Source organism: Nematolebias whitei, chromosome 10 (genome assembly GCF_014905685.2).
Source record: "Nematolebias whitei isolate Nwh7 chromosome 10, NemWhi1, whole genome shotgun sequence".
Lineage (NCBI taxonomy): Eukaryota > Metazoa > Chordata > Actinopteri > Cyprinodontiformes > Rivulidae > Nematolebias > Nematolebias whitei.
In genome coordinates this window covers 1,547,767-1,556,578 of record NC_056507.1, presented here as the reverse complement: position 1 = coordinate 1,556,578, position 8,812 = coordinate 1,547,767, and positions in this window count along the sequence as shown.

Here is an 8,812-nt window from a genome sequence, read left to right as displayed (position 1 = left end):
GATGACTGACATCAGTTGGTCTGTGGGCTCACTGAAGCGTAGGCTGCCATTAACACCAGAGCAAAGACAGCTGTGTTTGTGGAAAAGGCACTTTCACAAAATAACTAGTGACAGTCCATCTTTGAGAGGACTCTGACCATTCACAAATCATTCATTCAGAACTTCAGCGTGTGTTGCAGAAGGAATAGCGGTGTGAAGCAGAGCAGCTGTGTTGACGGGCAGCACTGCACATTAAATGTGTGATGGACTCTCACTTGTATTGTTGTCAAGACATGACGAACCACCTCAGTTTAAATTGTCTTTGTGTTTACACAGAACGTAGAAACTAAATGTAAAGTTTCTGTGTGTCATCGTCGGCCTTCCCTTTGTAATAAATCTGTTTGTTGTTATTTAATCCCACAACTGGGGGGACGCTGCCGGCACGTCAACACTCTATGACATTACCGAGCAGCAGGGGTGGGTTGGCTTCAATCCTGTCTTTCCACCTCGGCCTGTTCACAAATCACATCGAGGTGGCCAAAAGGTGTGTAAAGGTCATTTTATACTGCAGCTGCAGTTGAGCAGTTGGCTTGTTTATCCACGAGACACACGTCACGGAGCTCCTAGGAAACTCCTCCTGCTGCAGCACATGTCTCGCCCAAAGGTGTCGCTTATCTAAACTTAACATTTGTCATCATGTTGGTGCTCATCTCACGGTGCTTCACATGAACGTCCAGGCACTGAAGAGCGGTGTACAGTGCTGGCATGGGTTTCTCCCCACTGGGTTCTCCACTCTGCAACACACGTGTCACACGTCACGTTAAGGTCCTCCTTTGGCTTCAGCTCCCCAATATTTTCACAGTCATTCATGCAGGGTCAGGTCGGACGTTATCTACCACTTGATGCTGATCTGCTGGAGCTTCAGCACCAGTTCCAACAACCGTGGACGAGCTTGTTGTAGGAGAGAATCCAACGGCTAAATGAGGTTTGCTTGTGTCCAAGCCCACGAAGTTACTCCACCACATGGGACCAGCAATGTGCCAACTCCACTATCCAGTTCATTTCATGTTGTAATCCTTGCAATATACAGTTTATTCCATATTCCACTTAATCTACTAAATTTTCATGTCAGTAAATGTTTATGGTACATGTCCTGAGCTAAATTCCTTTGTGCATTTGCTAATACAGACTGTGAACCATGTTTTAATAAGGATGGTGGCTAATTAATCAAAAATGTCAGATTATAAATCTAATATGTAAGTTACTAGTCAGGTCAGCGTTTGGAGCCACACTCAGACAGATGTGATCACGATCTCATGCCACTGATGGAGGGAACAGTTCATTCATTCCACCCAAATACTCTGAGAACTTAAAAACATTCCGTCTTATTTTGACTTCAAACAATCCCATGTGTATCAAATGGGTGATCTTGTGATTTGCAGTTGATCAGTTGGGTGTGTGCCAACATCATTAACCATCGAGTTGTTGTGGAAACTCCATTCGACTTCAGTGACTGTCGGTCCAGAAGCTTCTTTGTAGTTTGGTTTGTACACAGATTTGTGTTTTTCTGTTTAGCAGTGTTGCTTCCTGCTGGATGCTTTGTGGCAGTGATGTCACCTTCTTATCAGAAAATCAGGCTTTTAACTCCAGAGGCGGCTTGGGGTAAGACAGCAGCTGCACTCGGTCAGCGTGCCGAGCTACAAGCTCCAAAACAGGCGATAACGTGAGTGAACCGAGTCTTTCCTGCTGCAGCGGGGAGTATTTGTGGAACAAGATGGGAAGAAATGGGAGGGAGCAAACCTCTAAAAATAACCCCAAGTATGTTTTTCTTTCTTTTTGTCAATCCTGCCTGTAGGTGCACATGTGGAGGGAAGAACTAGAGAAAGTGGGACTAAACGTATGAAGGTGGACGGTTTCTGGGACAAGCTGGTGGAAAAATCACCAAGAGAAAGAGTTTAAAGAGGAACTGAAAGAGTGAGAAGTCCTGCATCATTACAGACGAGCGAGGGCAGTTTGGGGGAGGGAACCCCCAACGTAAGGATGGAGGAGAAGTTCCTCACAAGCCGTGACTCACCGCAGAGATGTTTGTTTCACTGAGCATGTGGTCGATTCCCAACATGGCCACCGCCTGTTAGCACAAGAACAACTCCTCCTTCAACTTCCCTACCATACGGAGGATCCACAGCACAACTTGTGATTTAAACTAAAAGAGAATCTGATACTTTTGCAAATGGGCCTTTGAAGATGAAATCTGTTGTGATACATGTAGAAGTTTTTTCTACTAATTCAGCTCAGCATTAAAAGCTGTCTCAGATTGTGTTCAGTAAACAGTCATACACCTGCTTTGTTGTTGTCCGTTGCACAAAGAAGAGGGGGAACTGGAAGTACCCTCCATCTGGATGTTCTGAAATGTGGAGCACCACAAGGATCCATTTTGGGTCCATTGTTGTTTCTCATATGCATGGAGTGAGGACAGAGGAAGATGGAGCAGGTAACTTGTTGTGGCGACTCCTGAGGAGGGAACAACCAGAAGAAGAAGAAGAAGATGTGATACTTGGTAGCAACAAACATCTACTTGTCTGTACTGTGTCGTTGGTGCCGTTCTTCAGGTCGCTGTGCATGAGGGACACCCTGGACAGGTCTCCTGTCCATCACAAGGACACAAAGAGACAAACAGCCCTAGAGACAATATAAAGTTATTAGCCTAGCATGGACATGTAGCCATCTGGAGGAAACTGTAGTAGCTGCAGAAAGCCTATGCATGCACGGGCTGGTCAAACATGAGAACTAGAATGGAGATGTGTACAGAACGCAGCCGCTTCAAACGCTACGTCCCTAACACGATGTGCACCGTCCAGTGGTTCCTCCACCCAGATTCAAAGCTATCCATTCATTTTCATAAACATGGGAGTTCTTGTTTCTCCACCACATCCACAGTTGTCAGCAGTCTTCAAAGTGTCACCTCTCCCGACGTGTTGTGGATGAAGCTCTTTGAAATGAGACCCATCTGAGCAGCAACAGCAGGGTCCGAGTGCGTGCAGCTGAAGACAATGCAGGGCTGTATTTATAAAGGTGGTCCAGGCTGGAGGTCTGTCTTTAGAGGGGAAACCCTGCCACAAAGCAGCATCAATAAAACCCGAGGTTTCCCTCTCCATGTCAAAGGAACGCTTTGTGGCCTTTTGAAAGCTGTCCAGCTGGACCATTCTAGGTGAAAGCATCATTCACATCTCAGGGTTACATTTCTGTGGAAAACTACCTGCAGCTCTCTCTTTCTGTGTGTGTGAGAGCCTACATGTCTGTTGACTCCAGTTTGCCACGCCCTCCATGTGTGTGTCAGGTGTGGACATACCTCATGCATGAGAGGCCGTCAGCACAGTGAGAGCAGGGCAGCGCAGTCAGGAAGGAATGTGTTTTTCAGATTGTTCAGCCGCTCCACCAGCCCACTTTCATACTCCCATTTATCCAACGTCAATAACGGTGATAAAATGCAAACAGAAACAAAATGTAGCATTCCTCAAAGGAATGCATTTTGCACACGTTCATTTATGTTTGAGTTTTAAACTGATAATTCACAGTCGAAGAAGCGATACGATACGATGCTCTAAGGTGTTTGAGTAGTGAATGTTGGTAGTTGTTGAGATGAATGTTTTTCTGTGGTCACCCACTTGTATTTGTTAATGTCTGACCAAGGCAGCTCAAACTGACCAATCATGACGAGCGGAGGGAAACGGTTTATACACCACCAGGTGTAATGGAGGAGCCAGGGGGTGGCCACTGGTGGCCTTGACCCCCATAGATTAATCTTCAGACCCCCATTTGAGGAAACTACACTTTAAATCAATATAAAAACTAGAAGGAATGGTTTGTTTGAATGATTGAGGTGGTGCTTATTTTATAAATGAATATTTCTGTTCAGTGCCCTGAGACGACTTCTGCTGTGACTTGGTGCTTTATAAATAAACTGAATAGAACTAAATTGGTCACTTTACATGTACATGTAGGTGTATATATAGAGGGGGGGGGGGGGCGCAGAGGTTAGAGAAGGTGGGCCTGTGCTCATAAGGTCACCAGTTCAACTCCCATAAATATGGGTGGGAAAGGTGAAGCACCCACACCTGCCTCCAACCTTGCTTGCCTCACTCTGAGCCCTTGAGCAAGGCCCTTAACGCCCACCATCTGCTCCCCCAGGCTCCCTAGACGGCAGCTCCCTGCTCCACACAGAGGGCTGTGGTAGCTCGGTGTCTGTGGTTGTGTCAGGAAGGACATCCGGCGTAAAAACAATCACGAAGTCTTCGAGCGAATTACCGGTAGTTCGCTGTGGAGACTCCTGAAGAAGGGAAGACAGACAGAGAGACGGATGGATGGATGGATGGATGGATGGATGGATGGATGGATGGATGGATGGATGGATGGATGGATGTGGCCATCTTGGCCAAAGTGGTTGGATTTTTTTAAAACCTGGATTATTGAGCATGGACTTTGATGTTTTGAACCACTTTAGCCATGGCTGCCTCTAACGAGTCAGTGGGGGAGAGGGCGGACTCCAGAAACCACCTGAGCACCATCAAACTGGTTGACCCACTATATGAAGGAGCTGTTTATAAGACGGAGTTTGTTGTGGCTCCTTGGACTGAAGAAGTCTCCTGGATGAAGGACGAAACGTTTCAACAGAAAGAAACCGCCCAGAGGACCTGACTGAACTTTGTTGGAAGTGATTCGATGGTACTACTAGGAATCGTTGTGCAGCTCAGCCTTAAGTATGTTTGTCTGCTAACAGCTGGAGTAGCTGTCAGCATGACACCTTCTCAGCACCTGCCCTGTAATTAAGGTGATTATTGGAAAAACGACCGGATAAAAACAAAAGTCCGTCCATTTTCTGCTGCTCGATCCTGTGCAGGGTTGTAAGGAGCAACACGTGCATCAAGTAACTTATTAACTTATTGGCACAGAATTCCATACTAAGTCAAATGTAGGGATAGAGTTTGGTGCAACTGAACCATCCCCCTCTTCCAAGAGAAGAAACATCAAAATGTCAAATCTGAGTTTCAAAGTGTTTCAGGGTTAGCTCCTTCAGAGTGAAGGAACCATCTTTATCCTGGTGCTGGTGAAAGTCTTTAATCATGACAGCTTATACATTTGAGACATTTAGTTCATATTCTTCATTTCTGACCAGCTGACCAGTGAAGATCACTGCACGTTGAGCAGACTTGATGTCCCTCCACCAAACCAACAGTTTTAACGTCTGTCTGGGGATGTGCTGCACGTTGGCCGGGTTTCCCTCTTCAGGTGTTTCACGCTCCGTGCACACTCATACATGGCAGACTCAGTAAGAGGTGCTCATCTACCCGAACACAACTCTGTGACGAGCCGGGCATCAGTGGATCAGATTCTTCAGAGCTTCTCTCCGGCTGGATTATATTTTCTTGCTGCCACGGCATCAGAAGTAAACAACCAGAGATAAATCAGCAGAATGACATGAGATCTGTCATGAAAACTATTTGGGAGTGTTTCCTGGTTTCATCAGTTCCTCATTTCAAAATAAGTGTTTTTGCCAAGTAAAAGCCGAGCCCTCACATTCCTCTGGCTGACGGAGTGATGAAGCAGAAAGACTTTCAAACTTCAAACTCTATTTTATGGCTTCCAGTCAAAGTGGCTCACACTGGGAGATGCACTTACTGGACTGGTGCAGATCTTTATGGAGGAGGTGCTGCTCCTCATGAAGGAGCTGGGCGTGTCAGCACAGCCTTTATTTGTGGCCGTTAACAGCGTGAGTAAGACTTGATGGTTGGAGGAAGGAGAGACTTCCCCACCAGGATAATTCAGGTCTGGTTTGTTGAATCCACACCTTTGACTCCATCATGTCAGACATTTGATCATGTTTGGTTCTTTTATTTTCCTGGTCGTGCACCGTCTGAGCACAGAAATCAGAGGTATCCTTGTAAATCCTACAGCTCTGCTAAAACAAAAAACATTCCAGTATGAAAACCAAATAATTAAATCTATTTCACTGGGGTCACGACCTTTTTGTGGCCTTCAACCGAACAGTCGGTCAGTGTGATCAGAGGCCAGGCTCCTTCTCCAAAGCACAGCTGATGCAAACCAAAGAGAACTGAATGTTTTTATCTAAACGACATGAGGAGATCCACTCGTCTGTGGTGCAGGAGATAAAACAAGAACGGCACAAAGATTTCACGTTAAAGCCACATCACGCGTGTTGCTCTTCAGGTTGTCTGAGCAGAGTGAACCTGTTCTCGTTTCTTATAATGAACACGTTACCTCCGGCTTCAAACTGACGGAGCTGCTGCATGATCCAGGTTTCCCAGCATGCATTGCCAACCAGAAGGACCTTTCTGCACAGACACACGAGGGGCAGTCGAGCTGGGGTGTCTTCAGGCAGGAGTGCAACAGGAGATTTGGAGCAAGAGTTAGAAAAGTTGGCACTAATCATCTGTATTGTGAAAATCTGCAGCTGTTCCACTGAAACGTTTCACAAACGGTTTCAGCTCGGAGTCGAGTCGCACAAAGGTTGTCCCGTCTGCAGCGGAGGTGTCAACAACTGGAAACATTTGCTGAAAATATCTTTTGCTTTATCTTATCTTGCAGGTCTACTCTCCCCAGAACCAGTTTTTCTTCTTGTCTTTTTCCTCTTCAGTATTTTTGACTAAATTAGTTTTTGTACCGAGAACGTTTCTGAAGAAAACTTTAAGGTGCTGCTGCCCATTATTCACTTTGCAACGCTTTAAGATGGTCTGAATATCTGTGAATAAATCCTACGAGACACGAAGAATCCAAGATCAAAGTGCTGCTGCCAGTGACGACGTGCACCTCGCTCCCCTGTAGCACTTTTAAAAGAGGAATGATTGACATATGAATGACATGAGGTAGAATGACAGACTAAAAAGTGAGCCTTAAAACGGTCAATGGAAACAGTTACAGTGGTGTTTGTGAACTCTTTATAATTTTCTATATTTCTGCATCAATGTGACTTAAAACATCTTCAGATTTTACACAAGTTTTAAAAGTAGATAAAGAGAAACCAGTTTGTTTGTTTTCTTTTCATTCAACCTTTATTTATACTGGTTAGTTCCCAGTGAGCCTGGGACTCATTTACAAGAGAGACCTGTTACAAACATCCAGTTAAACAAACAAGACTAAAATATGAGACTTGGTCATTTATTTGCTGAGGACAACGATCCAGTATTACATATCTGTGAGTGGTAAAAGTATGTGACCCTTTGCTTTCAGTACCTGGTACCTAGTACCCATCTCCTCAACATACAGCTTTTGTTGTCCCGCCTCGAGGCCGTTCAGTGAAACAGCTAAAAGTGTGAGTTCTGTTCATGCATGACCCAACAGCTGCTCTGCATACCTTCCAGCACCGTCATCATTCATGCTTCTCAGCTCCGCAGCCACAAGCTCACTTGAAAGAGGTGGGAAGACACTGATGTCTTCCACAGAGCTGAAGACAACACTCATCACTTAAAGGAGTCCTTCATCTTGTGCCATCCATGAGAGGAAATTACACCCCATTGCCACGAGGCGTGAAATCTCCCTCAGCCCTGAGATGACAGGCTGCTACCCAACAGATTAGAGGGAACGCTGCTCAAACAATACTGTCGCTATTTTATTTAGCATTATTGACTTTGTAGTTTCACTAAACACGAGCTTAATCGTCCTCAACCACAGACATGAGCGGTGCTTTTCTCCTCAGGCGACACTGCAGCCGCTAGTCTTCACACTTGAGGCCGAGCGAACGAAGCTGGTGCAGGTGTGTACCACCCCCCCCAAGTGAGCTCATGGCTCCATTTTTTAACCTTCTCCGGTGATGAAATAGTCTGTCTGTCAGAAACTGCTCAAATGTTTTTCCTCCAACACTAAATATGTGTGTGATCAACAGTGAAAACTGCTGACGGAGTGTTTGGTTGCTTTTCTTCACAAACTCTCACAGCACTCAGATATGTGCTGTGTCAGCATAATTACAAGAAATGACCAACTCCTGCAGGTTTAAAGGGAACGGGATCAATTATTCGTTGAGTCCTTGTCTATTAAGTAAGTTTGATTTACTTTTCAGAAAAGTAACTCTTATCTATTTGTAGTTTTTAATGAAAAGAAGCAAAATATCAATTAAATTCCAGAAAATCATATTTCATAAAAGCTATGATTTTATTTTCATGTCACTTCATGTGCCAGTGTAGCACACACATCAATCAATCAATCAATCAATCAATCAATCAATGTGTACAATGCACACCTGCTCAGTGAATCAATTTATTCCTTTCCAAACTCTCCACCTCCATGGTACGGACCGAGGACGACTTCAGGTACAAGACTGGAACGGTTCATCAGTCTGAGTTTCATGGGGGAGTTGTGAAGAAAATTCAATTTAAATCTCAACCGGCGTTTTCCTGGATTATTTACAGACTCAGAGATTAAGTCTGAGTTTCATCTAACAGAACTCTGGCAACAGTTGCTGTATGCTCAGTCTCTCTTGTCACACATGCTGAAGCTTGTAACTCCTTCAGAGTGGTCTGTCAGGGCCTTGGTGGTCTCTGTCTGGGGTCTTGGTGGTCTCTTTCAGGGTCTTGGTGGTCTCTGTCAGGGCTCTTGGCAGTCTCTTTCAGGGTCTTGGTGGTCTCTGTCAGGGTCTTGGTGGTCTCTCTCGAGTGTTTTGGCGGTCTCTTTTAGGGTCTTGGTGGTCTCTGTCAGGGATTTTGGTGGTCTCTTTCAGGGTCTTGGTGGTCTTTGTCAGGGTCTTGGTGGTCTCAAGTGTTTTGGCTGTCTCTTTTAGGGTCTTGGCGGTCTCTGTCAGGGGTCTTGGTGGTCTCTGTCAGGG